An 11071-nucleotide genomic window follows, 5' to 3' on the forward strand; every position below is an offset into this window, starting at 1 on the left:
CTTATTCTTTGAAGAAAAGATAGCAAGGACCTTTAGTGAGCATTCTTTCATTCTTTTATTGCTTACTAGTTGTAACACCCCGAAAATGGGTTTAGTAATCAAACCCAGTTAATACTAAAAGACGGGTAAAGTACCGTTAGTGGTGAAAGTAACCCGATAAATATTAGGATTTACATAAACAATCCTAATATTAAATACAAGGTGAATAAAAGCTTTTAAGGAAGTAAGTTTATAAGAAGGCCCGAGTTAACGGGGCTTAAATATAACGGGTTGTAACTTCCCGAACCCACAAAATTTAACTAGGAATAATTAACCAAGTTAGTTAATTATAAGCCTAGAGATAATAAGAAAAACATGGTGAAAAACCCTTCATAAGAACTTGGGTAAAGTTAACGGACTAGAGTTGGTAAGTTGCTAAATGATTTTTATTAAAAACAAAAGCTAAACACCAAAACACACACTTAAAGTGTGTGTTCTGGTCGAGATATCCACATGAGCCAAGAACTATTGAGCTCAAAACCCTAACAAGCACAAAATCAAGAAATTGGAAGGGCAAATCGAACCCAAATCGAAATTCAAGCACAAATAAGTGATCACCTCAGTGAAGGGATCACAAGGTATGTCAAAATTCACAATTTGGTTTTATCTCAAATTCTTGATGAACTTGTGGAATCGAAATCTGAACTTGATTGATTGATGTTTGAATGAAATTATGATAAATTCAGGGTTAGGAATGAACCCTAACCAATAGTTTGATGCATTGATGTTCATGCATATGAAATTGAGAATCACCCATAATTAGGTGTTAAGTGGGTTTTGTAGGATGATGAAAAACATTGGAATCTTGATCATGCAACGAGTGTTATTGATTTCCATGAAGTAAGTCTAGGTGTTGTTATGCATGCTAGACATAAGAACTTGTGAATGATGATTAAAACTTGGGTAACTAGTTACGAGAATTGATTGTTGATTTTATAGAATATGCCCACAAGGTGTTTGTTAAAATGCCTAAGTGAATGTTCATATGTTGAAATTACGAATGAAACGCGTAATTGCCTTGTTTGAAAAATTACGTGAAAGATGGGTTAAAGCGGGTTCTAATCATAATGTTGATTTGACTTAAAAGATGTAAACCATGTGATCAAAAAGTAGTTAACTTTTGATAAGCTAAGTTAACTAATCATGAAGTCGAATAGTAGCTTCGGCATAGAAATTAAGTGAGGTGGAATAGTCGTGATTTTTATGACTAATTTAACCGCCTTGTAAATGATTGAAAATAGTTTGACGCCTAACGAGCTAGGTGGAGGCTTGGGAAAGGAAGCGGGTCAAACAAATCAAGAATGGAGGAAAATCATAATTCGGATACAAGGTAAGTATAGCTTACACTAGTTTTATATTTTAGAATATTCTCTTATCGTATTAGTTACAAATAAGATAGATACATAATTGAGGTATGATGTTCCGGCATGTAGACGTACGGAACAAGATAGTCAAGCATGACAAGAAACCATGTTGATGGTTAAAAAGGAGTTAAATCGGTAATTCGATCATTTTATGACAAATGGAAAATGAACTTTTGAATGGTTATAGGGTAAACCAAAGCAAACAATAAGGGTAAAATGGTAAATTGGTCACGCGTTGACCATAACTATTGGTTTTGAAAGACACTGTATGACGTAAGCCATGATAGGCTAAAAAGCGTTAAGAAACGATTAATAAGTGAAATAACCACACGGTGTAAACTGGAGCGAGTCATGTAGATGAGATGGTAATAAATATCATCTCGCCAACATAATCGGTCACTTAGACCAAATGGGTCGAAAGGTGAAGATATCACCTTTTGACAATAACGACTAATGATTATTGTCGAGTTATATTATTTCAGGAGTAAATGTCAAATGGGTATTAGCAACGCTGTGAATTAGCGGTTATAAAAGCAAGGTATTAAAAACGGGTCAATATATTGATCCGCGCCAGGTATGTGAAAAGGGTAACACTCATTTAGAACGAGAGGTTCAATGAGTGTTAAAAGAAGTCAAAATAAACATTGGTTACTTGATAAGTAAACTGAATGTTTCAAATAATGAACATTGCGTTTGGAAAGCTTAATGACTTTTCAAACAAAATCATAAGTTAAAAGAGGGATTATGGGTCAAATATACTTTCAAAAGTCCTTCATCGTAAATGATTGGCTAAAATGCACTAAAACACCCTTATAAGTTAAATTGGACAAACGACCTTTAAGGGTAGTTTTGAAACGAGTTTTATGATCAAATAAATAATAGGAATAAGTATAAGAAGCGAAAGATGTAAACCTTTAGTCAAATGACTCTATATGAGTCTTTGTCGCAAATTAGCAATCCGACGAGAAAAACTCGGGTTATATAGATCACCTCATTATGTCCACCACAAATATAGTTGTGGTGGAAAATTACTTGATAAGAAATGTGGAAATACGAAGCTAGAAACGTATGAAAGTGATTCGTGTATAAAACACGCTTAAATACCCTTAACGGGTCAAAATACGCATATGAGTGTAAACGGGTTTAAATACGTAAGAAACCCGTGACTTGAGCCTAATAGGATAGGAAATATTGAGATTATGAATTTCATAAGAATAGGAGTCAAACAAACGCGTTGATGAACGAGTCAAAACCTTGAAAAAGGATATTAAGCCAAAGGCTTAAAGGTCTAAAATTTTGTTATGCCGAATGTTGGATTTTAACTCCATGAGATGGAGAATTAAATTACGAGCGCGTAGGAAAAAGAATCGGGTAAAACGGATTAAAAACGAGAGAGTTATGCTCGTTTCCGTGAAATCGGGTGATGCTGGGAATATGCAGCAACCAGCATGAACATTCTGTCAAAATAGGTCCGTGGCGCTACGCCACGGCCAAAGGCCTTGGCCTTCGCGCGTGGCGACGGCCTGAATTGTTAAAAAAATTTTGATTTTTGATTTATTTCGATTATTTGGCCCAATTTCCTTGTTGTATTTGTTATTTAACTATCAAAACTGACTTCTAAGTTGGTTTTGATCATAGGTGAATGTCGAGAGTCCCGGATGAAGATCAAGCGTCGAGCAAGAACCGAACACACGTTAAATGAAGCTTCCGCATCAAATCTGGAATTGTGTCATTATAAGTGAATTATGTAAACACTTATAAATAGTTTTTGAAACATTGTAATTATTTGGTAATGTTGGTATAACAAGTTTTTGTAAAGTCACATTTTAGCAATAAAAATGTGTATCTTATTATTAAAATATTAATAAAACCAGACGGGCGTTACAAGTTGGTAATCAGAGCTCAAGGTTAAAAGAATAAAGTGTTTGGTTCGAGGCTTGATTGCAAATCCGGTAAGTACATGTATGTTAATGGTTTGGTATGATTAGAGTGTTGAGAACAACACATATGGTTATCGTGTAATACACGTTACACCAATAAAAACAATATAGAGTAGATATAGTCAACGAAAGGTTGTAACACATGCGTAGACCGAGAAACGGGAACTCGGATGGAAGGTTGTAACACCTCGAAAAATTTCGTCCAATAATGTCTTGACACGTGTCATAAGGTTCCGGTATGTGAAAACAAACTTTAGAGGGACTAAAGTTGACAAACAGTGAAAACTATGGAACGTAAGGGTCCAAAGTGTCAACAATGGATAAATAGACTCTATGATAACCCTACATAATGTTTATAACCTTAAACGGATGGATCATGGATCATACGAAGCGGAAAATGCACAAGAGTGAGGAATTACAAACTATAGGGGCCAAAAGTGTCAACATGTTGAATTTATACCTCTGAGTGAACTTTTGGCAGACCCAAAGCTTTGTAATGCAAAAATATGCTCACTAGAATATGTGGTAAAAATTTCGTGAAGTTTCGTTAACGTATGAGAAAGTTATGGCCAAAACCGTACTTGAGGGGTTAAAAGCGTCAACGTCGAATTTCATGGCTTTTCGGTTGAGCGCAAAGTAATCCGAGGACATTACCATGTTGGTAAATGTCCCAAGGTTCTTAAAAAGCAAGTTTGGGGGTTTACGAGTCAAAATAAGTAGCCGAAACATCGCGTGCAAGGACAGGGACCAAAGCTGCCAAGTTTGAAAGAAGTTTGACAGCAGCAGACCTCAGGTGACCCGCCTGGACAGACCCAAGCGGGCCGCGTGACCCTATCAGGTGCAGAATTCGCGAAAATGGGTATTTTGGGTCCGAATTTGAAGTGCAATACAGCTTGCTTCACCTCCCTTTTGCTCCAATAAGAATGCTTGCATGCCTAGGCTACTGGGAGCTCTCTATATCATCTGAATTCCACCTTAAATCAGATCATTTCATCAATTCTTGAGCACTTGTGATAGTAACAAGAACACCCAAACTTTGCAAGAACTCTCAAGGCAACTTCTGGAGCAATTCTGAACGACAAGGCCACCTCCAAGTGTTAGCTAAGCTTCATTAGGACCTTTGTAAGCCTTCATATCAGTTTATAATTCGTTCTTGCTTTGATTATTAGTTAAAAGTCAAACCGTTGTTCATATAGTTTGACTTTTCGATTAAACGAGTTTAGCTCTGTCATTTCTCAAATTGAAACCACTGATATGTTGGTATTTATGTGGGAAACAAACCCTCAAAAGGGTATTCTCTGATTCCCACTCTAAGCATGCTATTTGTCGAGTCAAAGTTGTTTCTAAAAGTCAACAGAAATCGTTTTTGCGAAAAATAGCTTAAATGGTAATGTAGATGACATGCAATCAGTTTGATCATCAAAAATAACTTATAATGAATATAAGAATGTGTTTTATCATAATAAACTCGACAATCTTTAGTATAAATACGAATCGGAACCGAAAGTCTTGTAAAACGACTTTTTCGTAGACTATCAATTCGGATCCGTGCATGCATGTTTGAGATCTGTATTAGAGAATATTTTGAACCACTTTTATTTTGGTTAAACTTTCTGGAATTTTTATATCTCGAGTCTATACTTAGCCGATTCATTTGCATGTTTCCGATTTATGCTTAAAGTTGACTATTTTGCCCTTTTTGATATAAAACGTGATTTTTGGAAAAGTGAAAGAGTAGAAATCTTTATTTCTAATATATAAACTTGCACCGAAAATTGGAGATCAGTTAGTGGTCCAGATTTTGAGTTATGGCCGATATCGTAAAACTATATCTTAAAGTTACATAAACGGCGCATTTAGCGTATAACCTATGTCAGGCCACGTTTTGATATAAAACTTTTTACCCACTGATGTTATATATTATTTTGGGAATTTTGATAATTTTTATTTAATTTTTGGTTGATCGTATCATAGATCGCTTAGTCGATTCGGTTAATGTCGGTTTTGACCATTTAAGCCATAAAATGAGTTTTACACATTCTTTTGACCCCAAATCTTTTTCTACTGATTTTATATGTTAAATAAATTATTTTGAGCATTCTGGAAATATAAAAATCTCAGCTTTCTTTTAAAAACCCGGAAACGGCTCTAAATCGCATTTTTAAGCGTTTCTAGCGTATAGTAGGCGTTATACTCATTTTAAACATATAAGACTCATACCTACTGATGTAATTAGTATATTTTCATATAATAACAGTAAGTATAAATGTTTGAACTCAGATTTCCAGTTTTGGCAGTTTTAGCCCTTGTGAAATTACTAAAATACCCCTACGGTGCATAGTTTGATTTTAAATGATAAGTTTTGTATACGGGTCATACTCTACTGTTATAATATATCAAATGAAGTATATTTACTGTATAAATCAGACCCGTAACTCAGATTTCCAATTTGACTCTTTTATAATCTTTTAAATGACCAAAATGCCCTTAGGAGGTGTAAATTGAGTTTAAAATCATTCGGGGCATAATAGAACATAACTTACTGATATTATATCATATTTAAAGCATATTATCTCAGGGAACTTGCATTTGACTCTTTTGGCTACCCGTAACGCCCTTTTAGCGTTCGGTTCGGTTTACGTAACTAGTTTGCGTAAATTGACCGAAACGGGTCAAACGTTATCATTTTTATCTCAAAATCCAGAAGGTATTTAGTATACCCATATTATACAAGTATTCAAACTTGTCGGGTCTAAATCACATTCTTTCCGGTCTTTCGCTTAATCGTGCGCTTGTACCGTATCGTCCTTAAAACTAACCGGTCAAAGCTTAGGCTTAAATAAAAGACCCGTTAGGAATCTAATAGGTTATTATAAACCTTTGTTCCAGATTAGGAGGCCCAGTAAAAGCTATCCACACTTACCAATTGTGATTCATACTTGCTCAGGTAAATACATTTTGACTTATTTTCCCTATACGGGCTTGGGATACGGTATATAGAATACCGCTTGATCGAGCGCACAAATCCTGCGCCCTTGGGTGTCCAGTCTTGAATAGTTTGTTCGACTCGTTTAAACAGTCTTGTTTTACTTTAAGGTTTGGGGGGTTATTGACCGTGTCCCGGATATCCTTGGCATTATCTTACGAGATGGCCACGACCAGAGCACGGGGTGTAGGCGTACACCTGTCACACCCCCAAAATCCACCTGCGGAGTACCACCGCTTGGGAGCGTGACTGACCAGGATCAAGCCACCAATCATATCGAACATGTAATTAATGTCAAGTATAATAAATGTAAACCAATCATTCAATACGATTGATGTTCCAACAAAACATAGTTTAAGTAGCGGAAGCGTAACAATGAGAATCCAATGTATGTAAATAGTTCAAGTGTTGTAAGTGTAATATAACATCCACGACCCAAGCTCCACAACGACCTGCTCCTCCCTGTGCAAGCTCCATATGTACCTAATGTCCTGCAAGGCATGCAGCAGAGAGTCAACAACTAGTTGAGCGAGTTCACAGTTAACAATTCAGTAATAGTATGGTGTGAGTAGTAGTATGTTCGTTCGCTATGTCATGTATCGTATTAGTTTCCATCGCGGCCTCCCAGGCAGGTATGCGAAGATATTAGGGGATGTTCATCCCGAGTATTCTAGACTAGGTTTATCTGTATCGCGGCCTACCAGGCAGGTGTGCGAAGATTAGTAAATTCCAGTTCGCGGCCTTCCAAAGGCAGGTGTGCGAAGTCAGTCATAATATCGCGGCCAACCCTTGGCAGGTGTGCGAAGATCAGTTCAATAAGTGTTACTAGTCTAGTCGTAGTTCTATCAGCGAAGTATATACAATAGTTCATCAAATCCCATTCCCACCCGGGAACCCCATGCCTTGGCTGTGTGAACTCACCTTGGTTTGCTCGGTATGCTAAAGGAACACGCACACTCACAGTTAATTAATCACGACCTATAGTATGCACGTATGTATAATCAGTTAAACTCGTAAAGATTCACATGCCATTCATGTCACGAAGTGTGTCCAAGCAATTATCATGTATCACATAAACAATTAATCAAAGCCACGCAAATCCATGCATCACACGAGGGTTGTTTCAGTTTATTCGAACGATACTAATCATTAGCATGTCTAACGGCGTTTAACAGGTTTAACGAAGTTCCACACTTGACAAGATATACGCACTTAGCATAACGAACACACGTAACAAAATCACTCAGAATTAATCGGAGTTATCATACATACATAACATACTTACATGTTTAATAATGTTAGCAACTTAACACAACCAAGATACTTGTGCCGAATACCCATGTTAATAAAGTTCATCACATGCAAATGGTTGGACAATATTATTAAGCCCAAAACTCGGACATAAGTTTCCCTAGGCACAAGCTCGGACCCTTTGTGATCTACATGCAAAACTCGGACAAGAGTTTCCTTGTCAAAAGTCGGACCTCTACATAAGCTCGGACCCTATGCACATAAGTTAATAAAATGCGGACACTTGCCCTTTAATATGAAAAAGTCGGACTAGAAGGGCTTTCCCCCCTTTAAACTCGGACATGGGGAACACCCCTCAAAACTCGGACAGGAGGGGTTTCCATTCACAAGATCAAACAACATATGCAAGCCAAAACTTCGGACCAAGCATGCCTTTTTAAGGTTCGGACCCCCTTTGTTGGCTTACATAAAAATTCGGACTTCATTTATCAAATACTCGGACCAAAAGGGATTCTTATAAAACTCGGACTATCATCACATTAGACTTTAAAAGGTCGGATTTTATGTTAACAGGAAACTCGGACCACATACATATGCATAAAATTCGGACAAGGCACTTTAGTACAAAAGTCGGACAAGCACTATCATTGCTAACAGTTTTCATGCGAGAAACCAATCATTACTACACTACAGCATCAAATCACACCATCAGCTTTAACCGTCCAAATCATTAGATTATCACGTGATATTGTGTGGTCCTATACTTCAATCGGTTATGTGCAGTGATTTAATAAGGCCACCATAAATCTTGAATCTATCAATTGCATATATTAAATCACTAAAGACAATACACTAAAGACAATACTAAGTTCCTTGACAATACACTAAAGACAATACTAGCCGCCCATGCATAATTGCCGACAATTGATAAGTAATCACATGCACAGTACAAGATTTTTGATGCATTTGTGTGTGTAATATGCCCTTACCTTCTATTGGACCATCCTACTTCTAGCCAACAATTGAACCAATGGTTCACAATCATTTAATTACTATGACCACCGCTTTGTGCTATTGGCCAAACAAACCGGTGGGTTCGATTTCTTCATGCCACCATAATTATCAAATAATATTGTAAAGGACAATGATAATGACAATACCAATTGCGAGAGATGTTATTGGACCAAAAAGTGGACATTAGCAACCAACAATTATCATATTAGTTCTCATCACCGATCACATACAAGCATAATTTTCAAATAACCGTTTTGAAACACAAAATCAGATAAGGATTTGCACTAACCACGATGAATTAAAGGAGAAATCTTGGATCGTTCTTGAGGGTTACGAAGTCACACGGCTGCCGCTAGTAGGGGAGAAGTCTAGGGTTTCTTTTTCTTTTTTTTTTTTGATAACTGATCCCCTCATCTAATATATATTTTTTTTACGCGTACAAGTTTGGGCCGCAAGTGGGCTTTGGCGCATCTGGGCTCGGCGAAACACATATGTTTCGTCGAGGTATGATTGGCGAAGCACATCCTGTGTTTCGTCGGGCCTATTCATGTGTTAACAGTTAATACTTTTCTACTAAATCCCACTCTATAATGCAAGCACATACATGCAATAGTCACAACGCGTTTCATTGTAGCACAACGTATACAGTTACAAGTCAAACAATTAAATAGTCAAAGTCAACGCGTATTTAATGCGAAAGTGAAAGTCGGAAACTCGAGTTGTCACATTATCCCCAACTTGAAAGAAATTTCGTCCCGAAATTTAGCATGCGGTTACTGAGGAAGCTAGGTGAGTTGTATCGTTTACTGATTTTCCTGGGGTGTCACATCATCCCCCCGTTGATTTGGAATTTCGTCCCGAAATTCAGTAGTAGCAGCTTCAGCCTCAGTAGTGGTTGCATTGGTTCCAAATAACTGGGGATACTTTTCTGTCATCTGGTCTTCGCGTTCCCAGGTGTACTCTAGGCCACGTCGGGAGTTCCAACGAACTCGAACAAGAGGGATTCTCTTGTGTTTGAGGACCTTAACATCCCGGTCCGTGATTTCAACTGGTTCCTCGACGAACTGCAACCGCTCGTCGATAGTGAGTTCTTTGAAAGGAATGATAAGGGTCTCATCTGATAGGCACTTCTTCAGATTCGACACGTGAAATACATTGCGAACTGCCCCGAGTTCAGCTGGTAGGTTCAATCGGTAGGCTACTGGGCCTATTCTTTCAATGATTTCGAACGGTCCAACATACCGTGGATTGAGTTTGCCTCGTTTACCAAATCGAACCACACCCTTCCAGGGTGAGACTTTAAGTAAAACCCGGTCCCCGACCTGGAATTCCAACGGCTTCTTACGCTTATCCGCGTAGGCTTTCTGACGGTCGCGTGCTGCCGCCATGCGTTGTCGTATCTGTGCAATCTTTTCTGTGGCGTCCACTACAATCTCTGGACCCGTAATCTGACTATCCCCCACCTCTGCCCAACAGAGAGGTGACCGGCATTTACGTCCGTACAATGCCTCGAATGGAGCGGCTTGTATGCTGGTGTGATAACTGTTATTATACAAAAACTCCACCAAAGGGGAATGTTTTTCTCAGCCGTTGCCGAAATCGATAACACATGCCCGAAGCATGTCTTCAAGAGTCTGGATCGTTCGCTCAGACTGCCCATCCGTCTGAGGATGATATGCTGTGCTCATGTCTAAACGTGAGCCAAAAGATTTGTGCATCGCTTGCCATAGCTCTGACGTGAATCGTGCATCCCGATCCGAAATAATGGAGGTGGGCACCCCGTGCCTCGAAACTACTTCTTTAAGATAAATGTCTGCGAGAGTGGAGAACTTATCCGTTTCCTTTATAGCCAGGAAGTGTGCAGACTTGGTGAGTCGATCCACGATCACCCATATAGTATCATTCCCACGCTGGGATCTGGGTAGGCCTGTAACAAAAATCCATGGAAATCTCTTCCCATTTCCACTGTGGTATTCTGGGTTGCTGAAGTAGGCCTGCGGGTTTCTGATATTCAACCTTGACTCTTGCACAGGTCAAGCACTTGCCAACATAGGTGGCGATGTGGGCCTTCATGCTAGGCCACCAATAAGTAGTTCTGATGTCGTGGTACATTTTGTCCGATCCTGGATGTACCGAGTAACGAGACTTGTGAGCTTCGTCCGTCACAAGCTCGCGTAGACCGCCATAAAGTGGGACCCAAATACGCCCCGTTACATAGTAGGCGCCGTCTGCCTTCTGTTCTAATCGTTGCCTTGAGCCGCGTAGGGCTTCAGCCCTGACGTTTTCGGGTTTCAATGCTTCTATCTGAGCAGCTCGTATCTGTGCGGGAAGACTGGACTGAATTGTAAGCTGTAGCGCTCGCACGCGCTTAGGTAGGGTGTCCTTTCGACTGAGGGCGTCAGCCACAACATTGGCCTTGCCTGGATGATACTTGATGGCGCATTCGTAGTCGTTCAGAAGTTCAACCCATCTCCGTT

This window comes from Helianthus annuus, chromosome 3 (genome assembly GCF_002127325.2).
Source record: "Helianthus annuus cultivar XRQ/B chromosome 3, HanXRQr2.0-SUNRISE, whole genome shotgun sequence".
In the NCBI taxonomy this organism is placed as follows: domain Eukaryota; kingdom Viridiplantae; phylum Streptophyta; class Magnoliopsida; order Asterales; family Asteraceae; genus Helianthus; species Helianthus annuus.